The 9,051-nt window shown below is 34.1% G+C and overlaps 1 long non-coding RNA gene across 1 annotated transcript; it reads left to right on the forward strand.

Annotated features, from left to right (window-relative positions):
• The first annotated feature begins 1,831 nt into the window (after positions 1-1,831).
• On the forward strand, positions 1,832-6,099 carry LOC132643765 (uncharacterized). Its single transcript, XR_009583752.1, has 2 exons — positions 1,832-2,013; positions 5,713-6,099. It is a non-coding gene; the product is annotated as an uncharacterized LOC132643765 (long non-coding RNA).
• The last annotated feature ends 2,952 nt before the right edge of the window (positions 6,100-9,051 follow it).

The following is a 9,051-nucleotide window of genomic DNA, read 5'->3' on the forward strand; positions in this document are numbered from 1 at the left end:
TAATAGAAATCTAATCATATCCGAATTATGAAATTAGAATCAAGAAGAAACATCATTCAACTCTTACTTCTACTCAAGACCTAAATCCCAACCTATGGAATGAGATTTATGAACTAAAAAGATGAAATTAGGAATCTATAGAACTCAACATGAAATTAATGTTCTAGGTGATCAATTCCCATCAATTATAAGCTAGAAGAACTAACAAATCACTTAAATTCGAATTCTAAGCAAAACCCCCAAATTTGGGTGTTAACCCTAACTTCCAATTTCATAAATTACACACTAATAATGAAGAAATCCTGAAATAGTAGACTCAAATCATCAATCCCATGGTTAAAGGAGCTAACCCATCCATTAATTCAAGATTTAATAGCCTAGAATAAAGGAGTCCTAAGGTGATAAATGTAACATGGAATGGAAAGGAAGATGAAAGAACTTACCACAATGATTTTCCCCCAAGAAATGCCTTGAAATACTCCCAATAGCTCTATTTTCGGAGTGGTATTGAATGAACAACTTAGGTCTTTTAATACACATTTAATGAATCTAACTGCCTGTCAGCGCTCTCGCTTCTGCGATCCTGCCCAAAATACACAAGGACGCTGTAGTGGCAGGGCCACCGCTAAAGCGGTTCCGCTGCCGCGGTCCTGGTGCCGCTTAAGTGGTGCACCAGACACCAGAAAATTTTACAAGTTTCACTAATTCAACTCAAAACCCCTACTATCACCTGAGACCATCTGCTCACAAACCATATATGTAGACATACATAAAAACATGCTACGAACGCACCCAACCCAAGTCCCAAAATGCACCCGAGTGCATTGGGAACCGAACTGAATATACACACAAGTTCTAAAAGACCATCCGGACCTCTCAAAATTGACGGATTCTCGAAAAAGGTCCGTTTACCCAAAAGTCAACTTTGAGTCAACTCTTTTTTGCTTGAAGCCTAAAGTTTCCACAAAATCACCCAAATCATATCTAAAGACTTCGGGAAGCATGTCAATGATCCCTCTCGAGTCAAATGTGGGCTAAAAAAGCTCGGGAAAGGGTCAAAAGCATAAAAAAGCAATAACTATCAAACGAGTCATTATAGTTTGGAACATAAAAGGCCAAAAATTATAAAGAGCGGGACTAATTGCTTCACTTCTTAAAACATCCTCGAATGCAAAAAAGCTATCAAAATTAATGACTCTGAGCTTTGTATAATAAAATAGTTGAAAGGTTACATACACATATCAGATTTGATGTACATTAATTAATAATTTTTTAGAAGGGGCTTTTACTTTTATTTTTTATGAAGGATAAAATGGTAATTCAATATTTCATTTAAAAGCTTCCCACTTTTATAATAATATTATAACACGAGTAGCTTGGAATTGAGGAAACGAACCTAATGAATCTAGAACTAGCAAAATTGACTTTGGATAAGGTTAATTTGAAAGAAAAATGCTTTATGATAGCCCAATACATGCACAAAGTCCTTTCCAAACAAGGGAGATCCCGAACATAGATACATGGTGGTTGATCACGTGTTTTTGAAAGCTTTCTTGTGTTATTGAAAGTGCCACTACTAAAAAAACAGAATTTCCCGACCTCAAAAAATCGAAAACCAACCTCATGAGGTCGATAAAGTCGTAATATTTATTTTTCAATTTTTTTAAAAATAAACCGACCTCACCAAGTCGGAAATTTATTTGATGCTAAACATTATAATTTTATTTTTAATTTAAAAGAATACCGACCTCACGAGGTCGGTATGCTTTTAAATTAAAAATAAAATTATTAAATATGCCGACCTCAGGTCGGTAATATTAGCCGACTAAAATTAAAACAGCCCCAATTAAACCCTTCTCTTTCCATTTCTCCCTCTTTCCCTCTCACATTTTTGAGGTCCCTCTCTCTCTAAACCTAATACACCATCGACGTCACCAAGTGTAGGGAGTCACCGTCGCCATCGTCCACACCTAGTACCGCCGTTGCCATCACCAGTTATCATCAACATTTGAGGTATGCTTTCTTTCTTTTCTTGGCTAAGAAATTTGTTACTGAGTTGAGTTGTTAGAGCTTCAGTTACTGAACTTGACATTATCTACTTCAATTTGCTGAATAAAGGAAGTGTAAACACAATTACAAATAGAGGGTCCTCCGTAAATTCTCAGAAAAACTACATTGGCCATTTGGGGATGCAAAATAATGAATTACTTTGGCTATATGGGGAATCAGAGAAAATGGTGAAGATGTTTGGCATATTTCCTTGAGTTTTTTTTTTTTTTTTGTGTATGATTAATTTTTGGGGCAAATTTTCATGTGTTTGGTTTTAAATTTTCTGAATTTGTGATGGTTTCTTTATTCTAAGGCACATCTAGCACAATCACCAGTATTGCTTTGTCAAAATCTAGTTACTCTTAAAACTGATTTCTGCTGGTTTGGTTTTGTGTAATACTTAAAGTAAGAGCTCAAAGTAGTTTCATTGTGTGATTATTGTTTAATTGAGGGAACTTATGCGACTGTATAATATGGGACCTTTGGAATTGTTGACATGTCTGGTTTTTCTACTTTTAGGCAAAAGAGGTTGACATTTCTTCCATTAATTTTTTTTTTTTTTTTTTTTTGTGTGGAATAACATCAAATTGGACTAAAAATTCTTATTTGTCAAATTTCACCCTTTCTATTGTGTCGCTGAGCCCAGGTTGCTATACTATGCTAGATCTGTGTCACCATTACTTTAAACATGGTGATAAAGAACTAAAGTCACCAACTACATCTGTACAATATTAAGGAGGTCCTTGTCCCAAGTCATGAGAAACACTTTGTTCTTCAACAAATTAATAATTTGATTACTTTGACAAACATGGAGAAGGCAACTCCATGTGGAAGCTCATGTGCCATTGTTTCTCACCACTAAACATTTAAATATGAAGCTTTCCATAAACTTATGTTCTTTGTTTAAGGAAAACACAACTCTCCAAAAGTGCCCAAAGCTTTCATTTTCTGTGCATTTCTCAAAGTTCTATGTTCTTTGTTTACAGTCATCATTTTGAGTGACAAAAGTATCAACATTGGTTTTCATTAGATAACATCTATACTATAAACTGGAATATTCTAAAAAACCAAATCAGAGAATCCTCATCTTCTTGAGTAACTAATTCTGATAAGGAGCCAAGGGGCAGTACTTTAGAATCACAACTAGTTACAATAATAATAGCTTTAGTTCTGCTTAACATCTTGACATTATAAGAAGAAAAACTACACAAAAACTGCACAAGTATATTATTTAAGAATGGAATAGATGAAACTGTATTGAGAAATCTGAAACTTGCTAAAATCCAACTAAGTAGAAATCCTTACCATGTAGAAACCTCACTAGCCTCCCTGCAGTTTTTGTAAAAATGGAGACTGCATATCTGCACATTAAAAAACCAGTAAAATTCCCTCTGTTAATATGCAAACTGAACTGAGTGATCTGAGTTGTAGTGATCCATTTTTGTATCACAACATGTCCAAAATGATTAGGATCAATGAAACAACTATTTAATCCTGCATATTTTGTGACCTGCTGCATATTGCCTTTAGATTTCTGCTTCTGTGAACTCTTGGCATTACTTCATTGGTCTGCAGTTTTGCAATTTTTTGTACCACCCTTTGCTTTCAAATCTGGTTGGGTCTCATGGTCCTGCTTCTCATTAGTTGCACCAGGAAAATGGTCTTTTTTATGACTGCATGCACCAACTTCCTGCAGCTGGTTGGTTTCATCTAGTTTGTATATGGATTGAAGTAAACTAAAATGTTAAAGCCTTGGCTGGAATTGACCTAGTCTTCCCCTTATTTTTTTCCTTTTCTTTTCTCAGTTGTTTGTGCTTGATTTAGGAGATCATTGTGTTGCTGCCTCTATTGACAGCTTTGACGATTAGTAGACAGCCTTCTTAATCTTTATGGTGTGTATTTTCCTATCTCAAAATGTGCTTTCTCTATTTTAATTGTTGAATTTATGCTTAATGTAATTTCAAAATGCACTTGACAATCTTGACGGTGTAGTAAAATTCTTGACTGTCTGTTGTTGTTTTTTCCCCAGCAAAATCATCCTTTACATTGTTCTAGATATTTCCACATATCTCAACAACTTTAAATGGAGATACAAAGTTGTTCATAACCTGCAGGTCTTTTATTCACTTCATGGCTACCTTATTCTGCATATCATCTTGTGCTTGTGTGTCAATTTTGTCATGCTCCTGTCCTGTAGTATCAACATCATCCATTTGTCCATTTTAATATCATATGCCATGCACGTATTTGGTCTCCTACAAATAGGCAGGAAAAAGGGCCTTACCTATTGTTAGATCATATATGAAAATGCATGGAATCCTTATCATAAAGTGTTAAGGTAACCTACCAAAATGTTCTTATCCACTTAGAATTCCAACTGTAAGACAGTATATTCTTCCGAACTTTAAATGTGTTCACATTATTCTCTAACAAATATGAGTTGATAATCTTTAAGAAAGGGAACAAAGTTTATAAAATGTCATATTTACGCTGATGGCATGAGAAATTATTTACGCTGGTATTTTATATAACTTAGATATATATTAGAATATGGACTTACGTTAATGGGTTATAGCCTAAAAAGAGATAGATAAAATAAAGGCCTACTATTAGATTATTGTGTGTGCAGATAAACAATGCCTATTAACTAGTATTGACTTGTAATGTGGAGATCCACAACAAAGGTTGAAATAGCTGCAGTTGGACAATAAATATGCAGGAACCAAATACTTTATTCCTCATGTCATAAACATAGGACTCAACAACATTCTTGTTGTCCTTTGTCTCTTCCATAACATGATCCTGAAGAGCCATTTCAAATCCTTTCTCAACAGCCTTCTGAACATCAGCAGCTGCCATTGCACCATAAACAATCTCTGTCATTGGTACAAATGTCTTCTTGACCTTTTTCTTGGGAGCTTCAACCTGTAAGAAAATGAAAACAACAAATGCTAAACTTTACCGTCACCTTTGAGCTAACACACTAAAGCAGAAGAATATTAGTTATTACCCCAACATTAATTAAGCACAAAAGCACTACACTGATGCCCTTTAAGGATTAAAATACAGTTAAACACTAGGCCATTCACTAGTTCCTGCATATTTTTTGAATCTGCCACTTGCTTGCATTTTGAACTATAGCGTGTTTTATTTTTGGTAGCCAAATAGTATGCTTGAGCTCTTTATCTTTATATGTCATCTAAGCTTATTGTAGTAGTATCCCCATTGCATTTGAATGCAATGGCTATATATTTGAATTCTTAAAACCAGATGAAGAAGGGGGTGTTCTTTTTTCTTTTCTTTTTTTGTTGTTGTTGTTGTTGTTGAAATACATGGATATTCTCTTCTTTTTTATTTGTTGCACATCGTATTTTCTGTCAGCCATGAATTAGTATATATTCTAAAGGGAATTATACTATATTTCCATCGCTTTTTTATCACCTCTTTTACTTCAATGAAGCGACTTTAACTTGACTATCATTTTTTTGGTTGCGGAGCCTCCCAAATAATGTTGAAAAGAAGGAAATGGATTTTTAGCAAACTAATAGGTGAAGATTCATGTTGCACTCTTGCAGGCACGATTATCACTCATCTAGTTTATTTAAACAATCCACTTATATTGATCTATTCCTTATTAATAAACTCATTTACTATTCATTGCAGGAAAAATGTGTCTGGCGCCCGGAACATGAGACGCAGCTAGCTCAAAACTTCAAGAAGAAAGCTCAGCGCTTACTATGTTTGAATGTTAATGTTGTGGTGGATTTGTGGATTGTGTAAGTGTTTTGTGGATGTTTGCGAGCGGTGAAAATGTTGTAGACTAACTTAGTCTAATGTTGTAGACTAATTTAGTGTAGATCTACTAGTTTAATGTTTTGTGGATGTTTGCAAAGGTTGTGAAGTAGTTTAATGTTGTGTAGATGTTTGCGAAAGTTGAAGTAGCTTAATGTCTCTTCAGAATGTTTGAAGGACGTTTTGATTCAACTTTGAAGTAGTTTCGAATTGAATTTGACGTATTGTTGATTGTAATATATGTGGTTGTTGAAGTAACTTAATGTTTTATGTTTTTTAGTAGTTTGGTGAATTGTTGGCAGCTATTTGAGCTGGTTTTAGTTGAATATAAAATTGTTTTTATCTTGACAGGGGGGCAGCTGGAAGAGCAGCTAGATCCTACATATTTTTTTGCAGAATATTGACCTCATGAGGTCGGTTTTCTGCAAAATATTCCCAGAAATTGCAAATTACCGACCTCATGAGGTCGGTTTTCTGCAAAATTATCTAGAAATTGCAAATTACCGACCTCATGATGTCGATTTTATGCATAATATTCCCAGAAATTGCAAATTACCGACCTCATGAGGTCGGTTTTATGCAAAATATATCATATATTCATATAAATTACCCATATCATTATATTATTAATATAATTTACTGACCTAATGAGGTCGGTATTTTATTTAATTAATACCCGGCTAAAAATACTTTACCGACCTCATGAGGTCGGTTTTATGCGACCTCATGAGGTGGGTAATAATTCCGACCCACTATTTTCCGACTTGATTTTGAGGTCGATTTTTTGCCAAAACCGACCTCATGAGGTCGGAAATAGCCATTTTTTGAGGTCGGTAAAATCTGTTTTTTTAGTAGTGTGCTGTAAGATGTTTGAAAATAGCTGAGTTTGAATCGAGGAATATATGCCGGTATGAATCTGGCAATCGACTGTTGTATAATTCAGAATCACACTATGGTTATAGAGGTATTTGTTATTTCATCTGACTACATTCTGAAAGTACATTTATGACCCAATCCAAGTCATTTAGACTGAGATAATGCATGTATTTAAGAACTGATCTTTTGAGGAAGTTCTGTGTATCAATTATTGATTTAGAAACTTATGGGCTAAGGTTGTCAAAAAATTCAGTTAAAGTGTTTTAGCAGGACAACCAGTGTGTAGAGGTTACATGAGGATACTAGCGGAAACGGGTATAACAAGTGTATGTGATAAGTGGTGATTTTACCACTTATTCAGTGTCAATTGCTTAGGCTTTTGTAGTTTTTTTTAGTAAATATATATGCTCAATTGTATGGAATTTGCCATGTTTCAGGTTTCTGGATCAATCAACGAGATCGAGGCAAAGAATGATGAAAATGTATTGAAAACGAGATAAAATGGCGAAGTCGGGCTCAAGGAGGAAAAAAGTGAATGACTCTTGGTTTTATACTATTGACACCTAATTTTTTACCTCCCGTAATTTATTTTAAGTATTCGAAATCCTTGGACAATAAATAAGATAAGTTGTGCACCCTAAAGGGTCTAAATAATTTTTTTTTTATAAAATTATTCAAGACAATATTTCACCCCTTTAAATTGATGAAGAGATTTTCAGGATATTATAAATTATGTGAAAATTAATTGTTGTTTTATGGCATTTATGGAGTATTTTATTGGAATTAACCAAAAGCAAAACAATTTTGAATATTTATTTACTTAATTATTGAATTAAGGAAAAGTCAGATTAATAAAAATTTATTCTATTTACTGTCCAAGGTAATTTGAGTAATTAAATGAATTGACTATTTTACCCCTCAAACCCTGATTCTGTGTGTTTGCATAGTTGTTTAATTAATAAATTTCCTTGGTAATTAATTTGATTAATTATTAGGGCCATATCTACAAAATGGTTTTAATAGTCGTGTTTTAAATTAATTGAGTCCTAATTTGATCATGCTTAAAATAATTGGTTAATAATTGGAATTTTTCAGTTTGGGCCATTTATCTTCGACCCTTCATACATATATATACACTATGTATATGCAAATATACATTGTGTGTGTATATATATACATATGTCAAAGAGGCCGATCCATTTTTTTTAAAGGGGACCGAGCGCAGTCCATAATGGACTAGTCCCGGTCCATGAAACATTTTAAATGGGGAATACGTATAGCCCCCTCCCTCATTTTAATCATAGACCCTAGGGGTCTCATTTGCAAAGAAAAGAAAAAGGAGGCGGCTAGGGCAAAACCCTAGCGCCACCTCCACCACTGCCCCCCACCCCCTACCTGTCCTCGTCGAGTCCCATCATATTTGAAGCGTATAACATGGGGAAATCAGAGGAGAGGATGAAGTATTAATGGCTTCTTCCTTTTCTCCATGAAATCCGGCCAAACGACCCTTTAAGGTACAACTTTGCAATTTCTTTATATTTTTCATCGATTTACAATGGTATAGAATGAAAATGGACTGTTGATTTTTGTTTTCTTTCAATATGGACCGTGTATGTTTGATTTAAGTCAAGACATGTGGAAAACCCACAAGTCCCACATCGTTTAGAAAGATTTGAGGCAAGCTTTGGGGGTTCGATAAATAGAACCCCATCCTTCACTGAAAAAAACAAGTTTGACGCCCTTTAAGAAGCTTGAACTTTGAGTTTTGCTCAAGATTTAAGTTTCATCGGTGTTATTAGGCTTTAACTAAGAAAGTTCGAGTCTTACCTAGTTCTAAAAATTTTATTTCTTTTCTGTGCCTGGTATTTGGTGGTTGAGTCTGATTTTGGAAGCACAAGAAGGCATTCAAGTCCATTCTTGCTCCGGTTGCACTTAAAAAAGGTAATAATTTATTATTTTATCGCTTTATTTAAGTTCTTGTTTGTATTAATGGTAGTTTAGTAGGATTAAGTGTTATATCTGTAGTTAAATGTAGTTTAGTACTAGTGATAATCTTATTTTGATGTCTGAGCAATGATTTTTGGGCTTCAATTACGATTAAGGGTTTATTAAGCAATGTGTTTGGTTTGATTCTGTTTATTCTATTTGGTAATATGCTTGGTTTGAAGGTTGGTTTAAAGGTTTAAAGGTATTAAACAATGTGTTTGGTTTGATTCTGTTTATTCTATTTGGTAACATGCCTGGTTTAAAGGTTTAAAGATTGATATTTTATTGTATATGAATAATGTGTTTAATTTGATGTTTAAGCAATGGTTTCAGGGGCTTGAATTATGA

Source organism: Lycium barbarum, chromosome 6, assembly GCF_019175385.1.
Source record: "Lycium barbarum isolate Lr01 chromosome 6, ASM1917538v2, whole genome shotgun sequence".
NCBI classification, from domain to species: Eukaryota; Viridiplantae; Streptophyta; class Magnoliopsida; order Solanales; family Solanaceae; genus Lycium; species Lycium barbarum.